Source organism: Protopterus annectens, chromosome 17.part0 (assembly GCF_019279795.1).
Source record: "Protopterus annectens isolate FY-2018-M chromosome 17.part0, PAN1.0, whole genome shotgun sequence".
NCBI lineage: Eukaryota > Metazoa > Chordata > Ceratodontiformes > Protopteridae > Protopterus > Protopterus annectens.
Window position 1 is genome coordinate 101,864,276 of NC_056751.1, and position 20,902 is coordinate 101,885,177.

Here is a 20,902-nt window from a genome sequence, read left to right on the forward strand (position 1 = left end):
ACATGCCTGGATGAGACTGTGTGATTTTGCAGAGCCGTTCAAGTCTTCTGTCGCCAATGCACCCTTTGGAAGTTCTTTGCCTCTAAGGTATAAGATGCACTCTCCAGCTGTGAGCAAGACAGAAATGACCCATCTGCCATGGGCATATGTTTTTCGACCCCTTAATGAATCTTCTGTAGGAATCAACGAGGTGGTTGAAAAATGTTAAGAAAGTCCCTGCGACCTTTCAAGATGCACGTGGGTATAGTTTTCCCTGGACAGAGGGGGAACTCTAACAGAAAATACTGTCCCTGCTGCAGAGAAGGCTCATAGAACCAGGGGTCTAGATATTCCTTCTCTGACTGACCCTATCAGCTCACCTGGAGGACCTATTGTCATCCTCTGGAGGCAGTCGGGGTTCATCTATCCTTGAGAGAGCCTGGCTAGACATTACAAGAGATACATGGGTGCAGAAGATTATTTCTAGAGGTTATCTAATGCCCTTTTCCCTACTCCCTCCTTCAACATTAAGCAAAATTCCAGATGTTCTACCCAGTCAAACAAAGCAACACCTCTAGAAATAAAAATGCTGTTAGAAAAAAAGTCATCCAAAAGGTCCCCGAGGCCAGATAGAGTCCAGAACTTACTCAAGACTCTTTTTAGTGACAAAGAAAACAGGGGACTGGAAATCAGTTTTGAATTTCATCAATCTGAACAAATCAGTTCAGTTTACAAACTTCTGGATGGTCACGGTTCCGTCCATTTTGCCTTTCCTGCAGAAGGGCAACTAGATGTGCTCAGTAGATCTTCAGGATGTGTACTGTCACATAAAAATGAACAGACAGTCCAGGAGCTACCTACGCTTCTGACTTGGAGCCAGTCATTACCAATTCAGACCACTGCCCTTTGGTCTCACCCACAACCCCCAGGGTGTTCATCAAATGCATGGCAGTAGTAGCAGCTCACTTTTTTTTTTCTAAATCATTTGATGAGAATGAAACATCCTTGTTTTTTTCTAATCTGTCCAACACCTTTTGGGGCCAGTCAATCACTCTAAAACTGTACGTTAGGACAGGAAGAGCAAATTGGTTTATAGCTTGAATTTTTTTTCCTAGATGTCAGCACTGTTTTTGGGATTAATTTAAGATCTCTAAAATATTCCTTACTAAGTTTTGTTCGCATTTGTTCTAGTTTTATTGTTGATCCTTTATATTTTTGTTGGTATGGTCCCTCTTCTATACTTTTCTAACAGTGACACTTCTTGTCTTATTTGCTTTATAGTTTTCTCTGTTCGGTGCTTCTGTGATGGTATTTGATTTCTCCTCTTCCTTTTCCTTACTACTCTGTGTTCTTTTGATAGAATTATATCCGTTATCAGTTTAGCTGCACAGTAATATGCACTGTTTACTTCTGTTATATCGCATGGATCTCTATGCGTAGTCCTAATTGCTATGTTTATTTATCAAACTTCTGACTTTTTGGGTTTTATTGACTATCTCTGTTAAGTCAAGCAACTCTTCTCTTAGCTCATTTTCTTCTAAACTGGGGCACATTTTTTGTTCTCCATTTCCTGGGGGCATTCTATAGAAAGTTCTGTAGCATCTTCCTCTGCCACATTCTCCAATTTCATCCTGTGCCATCCATTGCTCTGTCATATGGGAATTCACTGGCCTATCACTCCTCAACATTGACGGCGTCAGAGTTGCCACAGTTTTCTGTTCCTTCCTTTGCTGTCCAACTTTTAGTGAACGTTTATACTGGTTTCTTGTGGAAGGCTTTTGCTTACTTTGGGGACTCGTTCCATCATGCTGTGATGTAACCTGTGTTAGACACTGTTCACCAAATCCATCCCTTCGCAGGAATCCTATAACTTCGACTTTGCTAATCTTTTCTACTATCTCTGTTTTTGATATTTTGTATTGTAAAATTTTCCATATCTGGATGCCTTTGCTTGTATTTCTGCTCGAATAGCTTTGAGGCTGCCTTTTTAATTTGGCTTTCGACTTTGCATAAATATTGTGCCATATCAAGTCTCTTTCTTTCCCATGTCTATATTTCTTTTTTATACTTTTCAAAAATCTCTAGGTTTTGGTTATATTTTCACACTTCCTCAGATGCTTCTTTTTCCAAACTGATCCAAATTTCTTGGTCTATATAATGTTTTTCACAAATCTGTTGCATTAGTGAACACAAATTTTTATTTGAAGCTTCTGACAGTTTTTCTTTTTGAAGTATTTTTCTTTCCTCTAATTTCTCTCTCAATCATTTTGTATATTTTGTGTTTGGAAATTCTGGGCTTTTTGCCTAATAGTAACAATACATAATTTCTTTCCCATCAGTAGTCCGCTCTTCTTTGGCCTATCAGTTTTTGTGATTTTTGTGGACTACTACTTCCTTCTACAACAGGGTGGCCATCCTCCCCCAGGGCCTGGCCTGGTACCATTGTAGGAATGTTTCCGTATTTTGAGGATTCTACAATGTTGTTTTTTCCAGTCCTGACATCAGTGTGCCTCCCAGGATTGGGCACTTTTTTATCCTGGGTCTTCTCACCCACTTGTTTTTTTTTAATTTTTGACCTACTTCTGTCCATGATGTATGCTATATAAAATACAGTCTATATGTCAGTGTCGTCTTAGTGAGTTTTTGTGAAAAAAACAGGGTCCACCTCATAAAGGTACTCGCCAAGACTTGAGGATGAATTCAGTTTCAGTAGTAATTCTCTCCTTTGGTTGCTGATTTATCTTCCCATTTGGTTTCACTACATTAATAGCATGTTTTCAGGGCAGATCTGAGGTGGTATTTATACTACAAGGGGACATTTGGCAAGGGCATCAGGGAACTTTTCCTTGTTCTTCTTGTTAGTTGCCTTAGAATCTTTTTCATTTCATTGAGGAACCACCAAGTCTAGTAGATGGGTTCCAGGTTTAAAATCTCATCTGAAGGAAGGCATACTTGGGAGTGCAGCACCCCCTAATGCTGCACTGCAGTATCAGCAATCCAGACACGTGGAGGTGGGAGTAAACCTTAGTCTTCTGATCTTCAAACACCAAGATGTATGCACTACTTGTTGAGCCACTGACACTTTCAGTACTGTGGTTTATTTGCTAATTTCCAAGCCCCTGTTGTCTATTTTCTTTTTCCCAATTGCACCTTCTTGCCTTTTTTTTCTATACCACTGCTTGGAGTCATCCTTATTAGTAAAATCTCCTTTCTCCTTTCCTGTCTTGACTTAGTTCTTGGAATATTTATTCCTTCATAGATATAATGTTCTTTGTTCTTATTGTTACTTTCTTTAAGGACCATCATCCAAAATCCTATTAACTCCCTACCCTCCCATTTACTTATCATACTTTTCCACATCTGTCTATAACATGCTTGAGTTATGCATATGAGTGTTATCTGCATAGCTCTAAATATCCCTTCAAATCTGGTAATCCTGAACCACCATGTTGTATGGAGAAAACCAGTTTATCCCACTTATCTGTTGCCTTCTCCCCCAAAATAAATATTTCATTTCTGTATTATCCGTAACTTCTCCCCTTGTTGACAAAAATATCCCTGACTTGTTTAAAGGTTAAACAAATTTTTACTTGTATGTTACTAGCTTTTGTTTAGTATGTTTCATCATATCCTTAGCTGCCATAACACGTCTTTTTTAATCTCTGCATCTAAATACTTTTTTTTTCTTGTCCAAATAAGTATAGTTGTTGAAACCAGTTCATGTGTGGGTACTTAGTTTACCTTTAAAGCCACTTTTATTTTATCTACTGAAAAGACATGAAACTGTTTCAAAATCTTCCACACTGCTGAAATGCCCTTTTCTGTATTTATTTCGTATAAAGTAATGTCATGTTTAAGTAAAGCTACATTTCCTTGATTACAGTACCAGTATATCCTTGAAACTGAGACTCCCTTATTTTCTTTCCAAAGAGCTCCAAATGTTAGGCAAATGACAAAGGGGAAAGTAGACATTTCTTCATGGTTCCTCTTTTCAAGCAAAGCTAGTCAGAGATGAACACTCTCACGTTTTATTCTTGCTTCCAGCACCTAGCAAGTCCTCCTTTTTGACCATGTTATTCTGTCAGGGAACACAAATACTACCATTGTACTATTCAAAAAATCCCAGCTGACTCTATTGAATGCTTTCTGTGCATCAAGATCTAACAATAATGCTAATGCTGCTTTCTGTTTATTCGTTCTGTTTACAATGTCAAATGTTTGCCTCCTCTCCATAAAAGAGCATTGATTCATATACACTGATTTTAGCAACACTTTTGCTATCCTGTATAGAAAAAACATTTTTTATAATCATGGTTTAAAATTTGAATTGGTCTATGTGAAACCAGAGTTGAAGGATCTTTATCTTCTTTGGGTAACATACCCACTACAGCTTCCAGGATGTTGGTACTCTTCCACTACCCTTCTGAAATATTTAAGAAAAAATAATCTTCCAGATCTTTAGCACATTTTTCCTCTCAACTTCCAGATTTCTGCAGGAATGCCATCTGTTCATGGAGACTTTTTTGATGATTGATTATACTTCATTCTTCTCATCTCTTCCTATCGTATCTGTTAATTTTTGATCCTCATCTTCCTCTAAACTTGGCATAATTAAGGCTTCCATAAGTATTTCAGTTTCTGCTTTTCTTCATTTCTCGTGCCTCTATTTTATACAAATGTCCAAAATATCTCTAATACTTCTATAGGATCTCAGTTTATTTTTCTGTTGATAGGCTCCTTAAGTTTGGCGACAGCTCTATTATCTGTTGCATAAGTCATTCTGCTAAAAGTTTGTTCTTTGGAGTTGGTATTAAAAAAAATCTTGACAGCATCCTTTTTAAACTTGTGTATATTATCCAAAACTCATATTATTCAAACACCCTCTTATTTTTTCTTTAGCACTCTGTAATTGTTCCTCTTCTTGTTCTGTGAGATTCTCCTTCTGCAATACGATAATCTTTGTCGTCAACTCTAAATAACGTCTACTACTACTTTCCCATATTTTTTTGTTTTATTTCTACCATGCTTTTAAGCTCCATTTTCATTTTATCCCTCTCACTAGCTATCCTTTCTGAAAAAAAGTCTATCTTCCCAAGGAACTTTCAAATCATTTCCTTTACCCATACCTTAAAATCCTCTGTTTTTCACTACTAAGTTGGAACTGCCAATGTTTTATTTTTACTTAGTTACCTTGCATCCTTATCTTAGTTTTTGTGCTTGATCTGAAATAGTTAATGAATGTGCTTTCAATTAACTACACTTGCTGCTGTGAAATATATTTTTTATTCAGTCTAGCCCACTTATTGCACCCTGAAGAATATGTAAATTCTGTTGGATTTCTGCTAATAACTTCTCTTCTTCCACCTCTGTTTTCATATATTTCTTAAGAACTCTACCCTCTTGTTATATTTCCCTTCCATGTTCCCCTGATGCATCCATAGTATTGCAGGTCAGGTTTCATTCCCCATACATAAATGATATTCCCTGCTGAAAGCTTATTTTTTTTTCTCTAAAAGTTTTTTTTTTAATTTCCATAGTAGTAGATGTAATGGGATCCTATCTCGCCTACATTCATAACTGATGGGTTCGGAGCCGATCCATCGGCTCCGACTCTGCCACTATATACTAGAACGAAGTCTCTAATTGGCTGGGCTACCCCTTATCCCAGAATGCACCACGTCTGCTTCCCCAGATCTCGTTTGCCGCTTTTCAAGCTGGACGTGGTCTCGACTTGGCTGGAGCCAAGTGGTTTTTTCATTACTTTTTGGTCTTTTGACCTAGGGTTTTCTTCACAAATTTAACAAACAGCTGTTTTAACAGCTTTACATGTGTGTGTAACCTGTTTTGGTGTGATTGGTATTTTTTTCTACATACCGGGCAAGGCCCGTTTAAGTTAGAGGGCCCTTGCCCTTATTTGTGTGTGGGTGTGTTGATTTTGTCTCTCTGTATGTCCTGATTTATCGGGCTAAGCCCGTTTAAGTTAGAGGGCTTCTGCCCGTTTTGTGTTCTGTATCTCGGGCCAGTCCTGTTTTTTGAGTCAAAGGGCTCGTGCCCTACTTTAAGGTTTGCTTTTCGTTGTGGGAAATAGTTGTGTGATAGGATGTCGAAAGAGCAGAAGTCTGGTTTTAAAAAGTGCACCAAGTGCAACTACAAAATGTCTCTTGCTGATAGCCATGCTGTTTGTGTATATTGTTTAGGACCGAAACATTTGCAGGAAACATGTAGTGTTTGTCATGCTTTTTCCTCTAGGGTCCTTCAAGAACGAAAAAATAAATTGATCCTTAAGGGCCTTATTAAGCCCTCCTTTGAGGAAGCTTTGGCTTCTCCTTCCTCTTCAGCTTCTAAAAAGAAAAGGTCGTCTGCTCCGACCAGTCCGTCAGAACCGACTTCCAAGAAGCATAGGTCGACCTCTTCTTCCTCGGCTCCAATGGCTTCGGAGCCTCGGGTGGAAGGGTCTGCCTTGATACCTCTTTCCTCGGCTCCATTGGTGTCGGAGCCGCAGGTTGGGGGATCGAGAGGCGAATCATCTCCTTCGGCTCCTTAGGTCTCGGAGCCGTTGGAGGTGTGCAGCTCAGACTCCCCCCCCCCCCCCGAAGTCCCCTTTGGCGCCGATGCTTATTCATACGCTTCCGGATCCGGTGCCGGTGGAGTTGGAGCCGTTTCGGAGCCGGTCCCCTGGTCTATCGGAGCCAAGAGAGAAGTAGTCTCGGCCCCCATCTATTTCCTCTAAATCCTCCAGGTTGTCAGACTCAGATTTGGACAGAGTTATCCAGAGGCTTTTCCAGTCCCCGGTTTTTGCAAAAATGGTCTCGGCTCCAGCCCACTCGGCTCCAGAGCCGGTCCCCACTTCGACGCATCTGATTCCTCCTCCAACCTCCTCGGAGCCGTTGGAGTCGGTGATGGTAGAGCGGAGCAGAGTTGTACAGTCGGAACCGAGACTCCCTTGGAGCTTCTCTGTTCTGACCATCATTCCTACCCTGTCCTCGGCGTCAGGGTTCGGTACCGGGACTTCCTCGGTCGGGACCGAGGGGAACACTTTGGAACTGGTAGCTTCGGTGCCTAGTCTTCCCCTCGGAGCGTTGGCCGCAGAGATTCCCGGTACCGTCGTGGTCTCTCAGCCTGTGTCCTCCGTAGAGTCTGGAGGTCCTGCTTTTGAGGCCATGAGGAGTGCGCTGGCCATGTCCTTGCTGGCTCAGCAAGTCTTTACCTCACCATCCCTAGACTTGGGAACTGGTGCTTCTGGTGTGCTTCATTCCCACGACAGTGGGGCCCCAGGGCCTGAGAATATCCCCTTGGGGGGTTCCCTTCTCCCGGGAGGTCCTTCTGAATCGGCTTCAGATGAACCTCCAAGAAAAAAATTGTGCAAGAGGAAGCACATTGACTCCCAGGATGAGTCTATCACATCAGATACTGACCTCGATGATGTGGAGGGGTCCCCAAAATCGTCCTCGGATGACGTCTCATTCTCAGATATCCTCGAGATCCTGAGACAGAGAGGCGATTGGCAGTTCAAAACCCCTTCCGCAGAGGAGTCAGTCTTCCTCAAGGCTTTTGGGGCCCAGCCCTCCGCCTCCTGGGTGTCTCCACCCTTTGATGAATTACTAGATTTAGTTTCTCGAAGGGTGTGGGAACACCCTGACACTGTGGAACCGGTGCCTGCCAGGCCTAACAAGTTCCTCTCAGCCCCTCCTCAAAAGGAATTTTTGACTAAAGGAGTTGCAGTAGATGCGATGGTGGTGGCATCTGCCACTCAGCAGGACATGGCAGAGGCTTCAATGTCTATTCACCCTCCTAATAAGGATTCCAGGAGCATGGATAGGTACGGGAAGTGTACCCTTTCTTCAGTGGCCTTTACCCTGCGGTCGCTGAATTATCTTTGTCATTTTACCAGGCTCCAAAGGGACCTCCTCAAAGAGTTAGGTGAATCTCTTACGGGTAATCTTCCTGAGGCATTAGCCCAAACTGTTGGCGCCCAGATGACTACCCTATCTTCGATAGTCAACTCATCCATGAGGCTCATATATGCGGCCGAAGGGGCGAGTAGAGCACCGGGAACAGGCGTGGCTCTTAGAAGACATGCCTGGTTACGCTTGTGTCCCTTTGCGGAGGCCTTTAAGTCTTCCTTCACGCCCCTTTGATGGGTCCTCCTGTTTGGACCCAAGGTGAAGGACACACTGACTCGGTGCGAGTAGGAGGGCAAGACCTTGACTGCCGTGGGGGCCCGTTTTTCCGCTCCCTCTAGAGCTTACCCCAAGACCCAGAGAGGAGGGACAATGTGGTTCAGGAAATCTCAAAGGTCTTTCCCTACTCCACCGAGTGATCCCCCCTCTAGAGGCAGGGGGGGGATTCAGGAAGACGCCGCCCCAGAGGCGGCAGAGGCCCCTGTAACTCTGGAGACCGCGATTCCTTTCATGGTCCATCCTACGCTCACCGTCCCTGAGACGTGGCCCGACTGCGCATCTCCGGAGCCAGTCGGGGGTCGATTTGCGGAACACCCGCAGGCTTGGGAATCTGTCACCAAGGATCAGTGGGTGCTCCAGATCATAACCGGAGGCTATCTCATCCCTTTCATCAAGAACCCCCCCTCTTCCTATCAGGAAAATCCCGGATGTGCTACCCAGTCAGCGGGATCAAGCAGCGGTCGAGGTTTCAAAGCTGCTAAGAAAAGGAGTCATCCAGCCTGTCCCCGCCGACCAGATCGGATCAGGAACTTACTCAAGACTATTTTTGGTGCCAAAAAAGACAGGGGACTTAAGGCCCATTTTGGACCTCAGATCATTGAATCGCTTTGTAAAAATTCCAAATTCCGAATGGTCACCCTTCAGTCCATCCTCCCGTTATTGGAGAAGGATGTCTGGATGTGCTCCTTAGATCTCAAGGACGCTTACTATCACATTCTGATAAGTCAAGAGTCCAGGAGTCATTTACGCTTCCGCCTGGGAGCCAGTCATTTCCAGTTCCGAGCACTGCCCTTTGGTCTCACCACAGCCCCCAGGGTGTTCACCAAGTGTCTGGCAGTAGTGACAGCTCTCTTGAGAAGTCTAGGATTCCAAGTGTTTCCCTATCTAGATGACTGGCTCCTTACTGCCACCTCCAAGCATCTATTAGTTTGGGCACTTATGACCACAGTCAGTTTGGGTCATTCACTAGGAATCACGTTCAATTGGGGAAATCTGTGCTGCAGCCATCTCAGCGTATTACCTTTATAGGCGCAGAGTTAGACACAAGAAGAATGCGGGCATTCTTGCCGGTAGAAAGGATTCAGGTCCTGCAGTCTCAGGTCCAAACCTTGTTACCCAGATCACGAGTTCAGGCCAGACTGATTCTGCAGTTATTGGGCACGATGGCCTCGACTATTCTTCTAGTCCCCTTAGCCAGGCTGCACATGCGGGTGCTGCAATGGCTACTGTCTGTTCAATGGTCCTTTCAGGAACTCCCCTTGAACCATTTGGTCCAGATTATGGAAATTTGCCGTCGGGACCTATGTTGGTGGCTGCTTCGGTCCAACCTGGACCAGGGGCGACCCTTTGTTCTTCAGCCTCTCGTCGCCACGGTGACCACGGATGCCTCCCAGATAGGGTGGGGGTGTCATTATCTGGACAGGTCTGTCCAAGGCACGTGGCAGGTTCACGAAACGCACTTACATATCAATATCCTGGAAATGAGAGCGGTGCTACTGGCGTTGCAAGCACTTCATCATGCTCTTCCCCAGGGTACTATTGCGATTCTATCCGACAACATGTCGGTAGTCTGGTACATAAACAAGCAAGGTGGAACCAGGTCCTACCCTCTTTGCCAAGAGGCCATGAGAGTGTGGCATTGGGCGATTGCTACCCAGCGTTTCCTAGTGGCAACGCACATTCCGGGGAAATCCAATGTGATTGCAGACAGGCTGAGCAGGACTTTCCTGTTGCCCCACGAGTGGTCCCTCAACGACAGAGTGGCTGCAAACATCTTCGCCAAGTGGGGTCTCCCTTGTTGCGACTTGTTCGCCAGCCCTCACAATGCGAAATGCAGGGAGTTCTTCACTCTGACTCCCTCTCAGGGGCAGATTCCCAAGGACGCCCTAACTCACAGTTGGCCCCCCGGTCTACTCTACGCCTTCCCTCTGGTTCCCCTTCTCCCAAAGGTGATACAGAAGGCGATTTATCTAGGAAGCGACATGATTTTGATCGCTTTACACTGGCCTTGTCAGGTTTGGTTCCCCTTCCTTCTGAGGTATGTGGTGGAAGGCCAATGGTTTCTGGACCTGGTGCCCGACCTGTTAACTCATCAGTTGGGACAGTCTCACCCATCCCTCAGGTCCTTGAGGTTGGCCGCTTGGTTACTCCACTTCCAACCTTAGTCAGAGATAACTCTTTCTCCAGACATCATCCACATTATGTCCTCTTCTCACAAACCTTCCACTATTAAACTGTATTCCAGCAAGTGGAAGAGGTTTGCTCTTTGGGCCCAGCAACGAGGTATAGATCCGCTTACCGCCCCAGTACCTCAGGTTTTAGAATTCCTGGCTTCTTTGTTTCATTTGCGCTCTTCAGTTTCCACAATTAAAGTCCAACTGGCGGCTATCTCTAATTTTCATGTCTCTTTTGAGCCTTCCTTAATGGCAAACAGGCTTTGCAAATCTTTCCTTAAAGGAGCGTGGCTCCTTCGGCCCCCAATAGCCCATCCTGTGCCCCCTTGGGACCTGAATATGGTTCTAGCTTTAACTGCCCGCCCCTTTGAACCAGCAGCTACTTGTGATATAAAATTGGAAAACCGCCTTTTTGGTGGCAATAACCTCTGCCAAGCGCGTTTCAGAGCTTCAGGCTCTCTGTTCCAATCCTCCTTATTTGACCTTTCACAAAGACAGAGTGTCCCTTAAGTTAAAATCCCTCTTTCTTGCCCAAGGAAGCATCCCCCTTATGCATTCAACAATCCTTGGAGCTCCCTGTGTTTTTTCCCAAATTCTCCAATAGCGCAGAATATATTTTCCATCAGTTGGATGTTCACAGACAACTGCGTTTTTATTTAAGTAGGACCAATCAGACACGAAAGTCAGATCAGCTGTTTGTGTCCTTTGCAGAAAATAGGTTGGGTCAACCGGTGGCTAAAACCACCATAGCCAAATGGATTAAAGATTGCATCTCCTTCATTTATTCACGGACCGGCAAAGAGCTACCCTTCCCAGTCAGGGCTCATTCTACCAGGGCAATGGCTACATCTGTAGCATTCTACTCCAAATTATCGATAGATGATATCTGTGCGGCCGCTACCTGGACTTCTCCGCACACCTTCATTTCTCATTACAAGATAGATGTGGCTTCTCGAGGTAGAGCTTCCTTTGGTTCCACAGTTCTCAGGAGTGTTTTCCAATGAGCCACCTGGGATTTAGGTGCTAGGGACGCTATCCCATCAGTTATGAATGTAGGCGAGATAGGATCCCATTACATCTTTGAGTTATGTACTTAACATAACTTCGGATGTATGGGATCCATCTCGCCTACATTCATACGTACCCGCCCTCCTTCCCCATTCCCATTGGATTTAGAGGGAATGTTGCTACTTACTGAGTTTTTCTCTTGAAGGACTTTAGTTTGTTACAGTTGCTGGTATGTCTCTGTGTCTGGATGTAGGTATGAAAGCGAACAAACAAGATCTGGGGAAGCAGGTGTGGTGCATTCTGAGATAAGGGGTAGCCCAGCCAATTAGAGACTTCGTTCTAGTATATAGTGGCCAAGTCGGAGCCGATGGATCGGCTCCGAACCCATCAGTTATGAATGTAGGCGAGATGGATCCCATACATCCGAAGCTATGGTAAGTACATAACTAAAAGTTTTAGATGGAATGCACATGACAGTATAATCCTCCTCCCCTGCTAGTAACCCTTGCTATCACAAATCTACCATTGTCTTTTTTCCTTTTTCTATGATTATCGGAGCCCCTCTAGCAAAAACAGTATTATTACTTCCATTTTCCTTTGGTCATGATATTCTGCTGAATGCCCACTCTGAAACCCTTTCTTTGTCAAATTCACATGCTCATTACTATTAAATGGATCCCCTGTAAAATTGCAATTTGCTTACATTACTTAAAGTTTAGAAAGTTGCCAGAATAGCATGTTTTGATTTAGCATACATTTTCTGAAGGATATGAAGTCTGAAATTCAAACGGATGCCATTATTTAGTGACTTCAGTCCTCAATTATTTGCCAGAAAACTATAAAATCAGGTAATGTCTTTTTTCCATCCACCTCAACCTGTGGTTAATCAGATCCAACTTGTATCCAACACTGGTACTCAGTCTTCCGTCCAAGAGCTCCGCATCTTCTAGCCATAACTCCCTGCTGTAACAACCTCTCCTCTGATCTTGTTTGCCACCATTAAGTTCAGATCGTGGTCTGAGAGCTCTAGCAACAGCATATCCTTTGTGGATATTTTCCTTCGGATTTGTGTAGTTTTTGCTGTCATGTGGTAGTTCTTTAATGTGTAGTGTTATTTTTCACTTTAGTTAAGTTTTTGGTAGGCATAATTTCTTCTTTCTTCGTAGGTAATGTTAGGTATGTGTGTTTTTTTAAAGCCTTTCCTTTTGCTCTAATAATATAGTGGTAGTATTTTGGTAGGTAAAGGTAATCATTGGGTATTTAACGTATTTAGTAGTGCAGTTGTAGTTTTTTGATGTCTAAAATATTTGGTAGTGATATTTTTTTCTCTGAAGCATTTATCTTGGAGTTGAGCTTTTGTTGTTGCTGTGGTGGTGTTGGTTCTGTTTTTTTCTTCCCGTTTAGATGTTATGGACAACGTTTGGGGTTTAAGAAGCTTGTTAACTGTGGTCAGAGATTGTCACCACAAGATGCCCATGACAGGTGCTTCTACAGTTTGGGTATTTTGTACTTGGATGTAGAGTGTCAGGTCTGTGCCACATTTGGCACCACAGCTTTTAATGAAAGGAAGACTAAGCTGGTCATGACAGGTCTTCTCCAGCCCCTCAGCTGCTTTTTCTTCCTCTCCCTTCCACAGCAAGAAGCTAGATAGAAAGGAAAAGGAGAGATCCAAGGAAAAGTGGTCCAAGGTTAAGAGTAAAGAAAGGGAAAAAAAATTCTTTCTTTTCCACTGAGGGCCAGCAAGAATCAAAGGTTTCCTCAGCCTTTGACAGTTCATTGGTCCTATCTGACTCATTCTGTGAACTTCCTAGTTGCTCTAACAAATGACTGTCATCAATACATTTGATAGTGGCTGGAAATTCTTCTGGTCTCAGTAGGCTGACCTTTTGTTCTTCTCAATCCATAGGCCGCAGTGACCATGGATGCTTTCCCTCTGTGGTGGGGGAGCATTTCGAGAGCAAGACTTTCCAGACACCTTGTTTCATTTTGAGGCCAGTCTTCATTTCACTATTCTTATAATGTTGCAGGCCTTTCAGGACCTTTGCCCTAAAGGTGTGATTCCCATCCAGATCGACATTATTTCAGTGGTTATTGTACCTGAACAAGCAAGGAGGAACGCTGTCCTATCCCCTGTGTCAAGAGACCATGAGTTTGGCAGTGGGTGGTGTCCTGTCAACATTTCATGATCATAACTTGCATCCTGGGGAAATCCAGCATCCTGGCAGACAGTCTGAGCAGACATGGTCTTCTCCCTCACAGCTAGTCCCTGAATCTGGCAATAGCAGTGTCAATTTTCAGCCACTGGGTCACCCCTTGCTGCCACCTTTTTGCTTCCCCATTCAACATGAAATGCAGCAGTTTTTATGCTTTATCCCACTAGAGGGGGCAGTCTTCAAGGGATGCTCTTCTACATGCTTAAACCCCAGGTCTACTATACACCTATCCCAGACTCCTGTCACAGTCAGTTTCTTCAGAAAGCAGCCTGTTGCAGGGTGACTGTCATTTTCATTGCCCTGTTCCGGCCACAGCAAGTTTGATTCTCTTTCCTTTGCAATCACTCTCACTACACTCAACCTGGGTTCTGGACTCAGCTCTGGGTCTGTGTTCTCCTCCTTCAGGCCTATCTCACCCAAACCCTTCACCCTGTCAAGCTAACCACATTGTCCATCCAATTCTGATGATAGACAAGGATCTCAAGCTCTAAGAGAGAGCTATTCATATTTTTTCTTCCTTTCAGAAACCTTCTACCAACAGAGTTTATGCTAGTAAATAGAAGAGATTTTCCGTTTGGGTTTTTCCCAGGGCTTAGATCCTTTCTCTGTATCTCTAGATGCTATCCTTGATTTTTCTGGCTGACCTTTTTCACTGTGGTTTTAGTTATTTTACTACTAAAGTGCAGTTAGCCTCCATCTCCAACTTTCATATTGACATGGATAATACATCCGTGGCACTCTTAAGCTAGCCAAGACCTTTTTGAGAGATACCTTTTTATTACATACTCCCATTAATGACCTGGTTCCTCCTTAGAACCTTGTTCTGATTTTGCAAGTTCTGACTAGACCTCCTTCGTCATAGTGTCCTTAAAGCTTTTGTCATGGAAAACATTTTTTGTTGTGGCTGTTAGCAGGAATGGTGTCCGAACTTCATACCTTTTCCTCTGTTCCTCCTTATCTGCTATTACATAAAGACAAGAGTTTCCTTAAGGACTAATCCTTCCTTTCTGCCCAAGGTTGCTTCTGAGTCTAATTTGAATTAGCCTGTTTATTTACTGGTTTTCTTTCTAAATTTCAGTAACAAAGGATTATTTTTGTTTGGATATTCATAGACCACTCATTCTGTTTGGACAGAGTGAAAAAATTCAGAAAATGACTTATTCCTTTTCCAAAACAGCACTTGGAAAGCCTGTTTGCAAAGTAACCCTCACCGGATAGCTTGCCTATAACTCCCTCCACTAGAGTGGTGGCTTCTTCAGCTGCCCTTTTCAATCAGTTTTTTTATTGATGACATTTGTGCTGCAGCTACTTGGTTTAATACTCATACCTTTGCATCCTGTTATAGGCTGGAAATCCAGTCTAGATCTAGTGCTTTTTTTTATTCCAGCATTTTGCAGAATGTTCTCTTAGGGTAATTCTGGGGTTAATACTGGCTGGTGATTCTGACCCACTGGTTGTGAAGGATGGAAAAGACAACAATAGATACAAAAGTTTTGCACTTTCCTTAACTATAGATCCATATTGTCTTCATCTGTCCTCCTAAACCATCCTTCACTCCTTGTCCCATCCATATTGTCACCTTTTCCATTGTTGCTCCTAACCGATCATGCAGACTGGCCTTGAAAATGTGTAAGAGGGTCTTTACAATGCCCTCAGCACATTTTGTGCATACATTTTCTTTTCCCTTGAACCATGGTTCTAGGAGCATTTATGGGGTAAACTTGATCTTAATAGAGGCAGTTAGAGCAGGAAGTTATGGGTAGAGAAGGTGGAGCTCCTGGACTGAAGATGATTGCCAGCATTGAATCGGAGACTGGGTAAATGAGAGCCTTGCAGTAAGTAGCCATTATGATAAAAAGCTCTTATTCCCACCTGTTGTGCAAAGCAGTTATTTTGAATGTATATTTTCAGCTTTTGGCTAATATGTACAAACTAATGTTTGGTAGGCTGACCTCGTATTGTAGTTGCTTCTTATCTCTAGTTGGACCCATGTCACATTTTTCAAACCTTTTTGCTTTTCATATAACACTCAAACAAGAATAAAATTAGATTTTCAGACCCCTATCCCTTATAACTTACAACAAACACACAAAGCTATCAACATTTTCTTTAGCACTGCAAATAGGAAAAGTTGCCCTAAATGGATGGCTGCGCTACAGGAATTACCTATTGTAAAATTAAGGTTACCCATGCCAAAAGTGTGTGTTAGTCTGTGCTTGTATTACACAGATTGTGTTATTTCTGTTTTTCTTCCAGATGTGAAAAACATTTTGTATGCTTTCAGTAAACATGAACTTTTAGCCTTAAGAAAAAAATGCACTGGCTAAAGTGAATAAACTAAATCCATGCATTGTTATATTAAATGCATTAAAATACTAAGTCTGTTGAGGAAGTATCTACTTGTATAACTTAATCTCTTCCTTAATTTATTTTTCAATGAATTGCTTGCCAGTGTATCTTTACATGTATATTACACTGTACCTTGTACATTTCACTCAATACCCTAATCATAATGTACCTTCTACATATCAGTCAGAACACACTGTTCATACCTTTCCTGATTAATTCACTTGTCTCCAACTGAAAACATTTGCTAATGGTGAAAAAATAGCTAGTAGATTTAGAAATGCAAGAGAGGACCATGGTATAATTCATTCAAAATGCAATAGTCTGACCACTTGTGACTAATTGCTTGCTTCTGTTTTGCTCCTTGTGTTTAACTAAAAACAGGTGCCTCCCCACCAACTACAGACAACATTTCAAGAGGTGTCTACCTTCCTCCAAAAATAGCCTTCCCATCAGCCAGGAGAAGGTCAAAGTTTATTAAAGATTCCTTTGGTTCCAAAGAATGACAAGGACCACTGGCTGATTCTGGATCTTGGCAGCCTAAAACTGTGTGTAAGGAAGACCCAGTTCAGAATGGTGCTGGTGTCGCCAATTTTGCCCTGTCTCAAGTCAAACAACTGAATGTGCTCCATAGACGTTCAGAATATGTACCTCCACATAGATTCATAGGTTATTACTAGGCTGATGACCACTATGGCCTTTATAAACCTAGCCTTGCACCACAACCTAGTTTGTCCCCGAGTACCTTGGACATTTATTTGGGTTATGTTAGTAAGAAGGTAGCCAAGGGATTTGTGTGTGTGTGGGGTATTAATTGGAGAAGCGTTTACTTACTGAAAGCCTCTCTCCATCAAAGACTTGAGAGCCAGACCAGGGGTGAATCTGCAATTTCCCATCCAAGGGTCAAGGTTTCAGCTGAGTAGGGTTAAGAATGAACTCTGCTTCACATAGATGGAAACCCTATTCCTTAACACAGGGATCCTTTGGGTCACATATCTGTCCCTCCAGCTTGTCCTAGTTATGTCACAATTGTAGTTCACATCCTTGGACCTTGTGTTTCTAAAGCGGTTGTTTTGTGGATGTGCAAAAAGATCCATCAGGTCTAGATCTGAGGGCACTTTATAAGTCATGCATAGATCACCTCCCTGCAGCCTGTAAAATACCAAGTACAGAGATACATATAGGACAGGACATTCATGCCCTGGATTGTCCTGGTGAGGAACGTTTGTGGGCATTCCAACTGTTGCAAGTGTATAGTTGAGTATATGCCAAAGGAGGCATTATTCTCAATGATGGGTCAGGTGAAGTCTGATTAAAATAGTACTATAACTTCTTTAGACCTGGATGCCATGCCCTTACCTATGAGCTGGGCAACAGAAAGATTTTCTTTGTGTATTTGCTACATGATGGTCGAAGGACAGTTTACTTTTCACATACATTTCCACATCGCTAACTATTGGGTCGACTTTTAGGGATGTTTTATCTACGGAGTAATTAACTTGGGTGGACAATTCCCCAAAGGGAATTATAATGCATTTTTTGGCATTAAGTTTTAAACCATAGTTTTTGCACCAGTCATTTGTCTGTGCTAGACCCTCTGGCAAGACTGTGTTTTGGGAAGAATCTACAGTAGCTCCCAATTTACAGTCATCTGCAAACCTGGTGAGCCAAAGGCCATTGACATTAGCCTTGACTTTTGAGAAGTTGGTGCCAAATAGGAGCAGGCCTAGCACAGAGCCCTGAAGTACTCTGCTGATGACAGATCTCTTGGTGGAGGTGGTGTCACCAATCCTAACTTCTTGAGTCTTATCTGTGAGTTATCCAGCAAGTTATGTAGGAGTTTGTGTAGTTCAGAGAGTTTGTCAACAATTCTCAAAGAAATCAACCAGGTTAAGTAGGGATATGACCTTCCCTTAATAAAGCCAAACTGGAATGGGTTCCACATATGTAGATCGCCACTGCCCTTGTTGATCATTTCTATGATTAATTCTATGGCTTTGCATATTAGACTTGTCAGACTGATGGGTCTGTAGTTCTTGCGGTCTGTTGATTGTCATATCTTATGAAGAGGGATGACTGTTGTGGTCCTCCATTCACTTGGTACGTAATCCCTTCTGAGGCTGTAGTTGTAGTACCTCAAGTGGTACTGATAGGCTGTACTTTATAGTATTCAGGAGGCAACCAGGGATATTGTCGGGGCCCATTGAGGCAGTGTTTTTTTGGCCTTGGCGAACGCCGTCAAAACCTAATCTCTGCTCATAGTTGGGGGAAGTATGCTGGAGGGGGGGAAGCAGTGAGGGGTGAAGTTAGAGCTGAATTTATCAGTCATTGGATTTGCTATTTCTCCCTGATCAGCGAAAGTGGTGCAGTTAACCACCAGTTCAGCACACTATTTTGTTACTTTTAAGGTTCTGGATGTAGCTGAAGAAGGCTCGGTATTGTCCTTTGGCTGAGAGGCTATCCTGACCTTGTAGTTGGCTGTGTTAGACTTAATTAGATCTCTTCTTGTTTAGCTGAATCAGAAAGCTATTTTCTTTGATCGTTGCTCTTTCTGATTTTGGTCCTGACTTTTTGTTATGTAATCTGTTAAGGTGAGATTCCATAAGTGGGGCTTGTTTTTTTGGTGTTTATTTTGGGCATGCTTCTGGTACATACAATGGCCTCTGTACAGCCATTTACATGTTTGTACAGAGTTTCTGTGAATAATTTATAAGTAACTGTGGTCTGGGGGTTTGGGAGAGCCTTGAATTTTGAAAAAAAAAAACTGCTGCTTAATAGGATGTAGTTTGCCTGAGAATAGTTCCTAACTGTTACAGGTTTAGTTGGGTTTTCTGAATTTATTTTTATTTTGAAGGAGACAGCTTTGTGGTCCAACCTCACTAGTGAGGAAGTGATACTAGGGAGAGCGTCTCCCATGTTGGTGAGTACTACACCCAGTATATTTGATCCTCTGGTTGGAGCCCGCACTATCTGGTCCAGGGTTTTTGTGTTTAAGTCCAGGAAGCGTTGTACCTGTGAGTTTGAGGCAGTGTACGTTTCCTAGTCTGTAGAAGGGTAGTTGGTCACCCATGAACCAAGTATCTGTTTGGATGCTGACTGCCTCTTATAGATATAGGTAAGAGCTGCGGGACTCTTGAAATATAGTTGGTGACCTATAGCTAGCTAATATGTCATAAGGGACCTTATTTAAGGTAACTTGCACATGGTTGAACTACATGGCATCCTCCTGTTTGACCAACCTGGAAGTAATTTTTTGCTAACTTAGATTGAGACACCTTTCTTGTCTCTGTGCTGGTTAGCATACAGGCTAATAGGTCCATCCTAATGCCTCATGAGTGGTTTCAAAATCCATCAGTGGCTCACAAAATTTTCAGTCACCTGGGCTAACATTGCTTTGACTTGTTTGGTTCTCCCTCCAGCACCAAGTGCAGAGGCTACTTTATCCTAGCCCTGGAGGGACAGTCACCCAGAGACACCCTAATGTATCAGTGGCCCCATCAGTCTCCTTTATGCCAGGAATTACCAGTCAGTATTTTGTCAGGTGAATTCTGATATCACTTCTGTTATGCCAGATTTCCATCTTTAAGCCCGAGGTAAAGGTTATTACAGTAATCCAGGTGAAAAAGGATCAAAGTATTTACCACCATAGCCAGAGCACTGGAAAAATATAAGGTGCTTGGTCCAAGTGATATTCTTCAGAAAGAAATAGGATTCTTAATGACAGACATCACCTGGTCCCCCCAGTGTCACTCTGTAACGAAGCATTACAGCCATTTCATGGAACATGTATTCCAAAAGTATTGTCTTTTCATTTAATCTGAGGTAAAAGCAATGGAGGATGTAATGAGCAAATAGTGCTATCAGACAGTAAGACATCTTTCTTGTTTGGGTTAAGCTCAAGGTTATTCTTCCACCATCAGTGAGTGAGAGAGTGAACCCTAGCCATCCTCAGTACTCTTAAAGTTTATACTTAAAAAAAAAAAAACAATGTCTGTGTAAATAACCACTCTCTTCCCAGGAGAAGTGACTGGGTCATGCCCCTTCACTTCTCTCCATCCCTGACTAGCTCCTCCACTGCCTGAGCTGCTAATGAAATCCTGGTCACCTGGATTGCAGATGAGAATCTGTCCCCTGTGCCAGGCTAGAAACAGATGTACTCTTGGATTTGATTCTCCAGAGTATCATGAGGCATAAATTACTGCTTAGTAACAGGTGCTGCACATTGTTTAGCTTCATTAAGGTTGTTGGAAGTAGTCTTGTGATTCTGTGTTGATTAAATTGTTAATGCATTTTTAATATGACTGCATGCGTTCCAGTGATGAACACTATTTTATACTGTTCAGAGACATGCATCCATTAATTTGCCTAGGGAATGAGAATGTAGAAGTTCATGTTTTATACACATTTTTTTGAGTCGAGTGTGGTGTTTTTACACTGTGTTGCCTGCAATGACTTGGTAGTTCAACATTAAGTTGATATTAATCTTGAGAAACTTAAGATAGGGTTTATGTAATTGTGGACTATAAAAGGTGTGCTACCTCATTTTGTATGCCCTAAAATTGAACTAAAAAGTACTGGAATAATGTTTAACATGCAGAAGTTGAGCATACATTAAGCTTTTCTAAGTGGGGTTGCTGTGCCTTATACCTTATTGTTTTTGAGGGCAAGCTGCACTATTTTATTTGTGCTGTACTTCTGGCAATAGTGAGATTATTGTATTGCTTTAAAGTTTGAGAAAGTACATAATCAGTGAACTAATATTTAGTGTCTGTTCTCATGACTATGAGCAACATAGCACTGGAATAGTCAAATTCACTGAGGTTCACGTGCACATTGCAGTTCTGATCACTTCATTGAAAACACTGAAAAGTTTTTGTAAGGCAGTCACTTTGAAGTCATATTTCTGCCTAATCAACCTGCAAAGATTCCATGGTTTATCAGAATAGTACCTGGATAGCAGAAGTGTGGCACCCCCATCACCAAGGAAGATGAGAGGGGCTTC

The 20,902-nt window shown here is 42.7% G+C and overlaps 1 protein-coding gene across 1 annotated transcript in view; it reads left to right on the top strand.

The window, feature by feature from the left end:
- Positions 1 to 20,902, top strand: part of WRN (WRN RecQ like helicase) — a 2,579,924-nt gene that overhangs the window by 543,545 nt on the left and 2,015,477 nt on the right. The window lies entirely within an intron of this gene.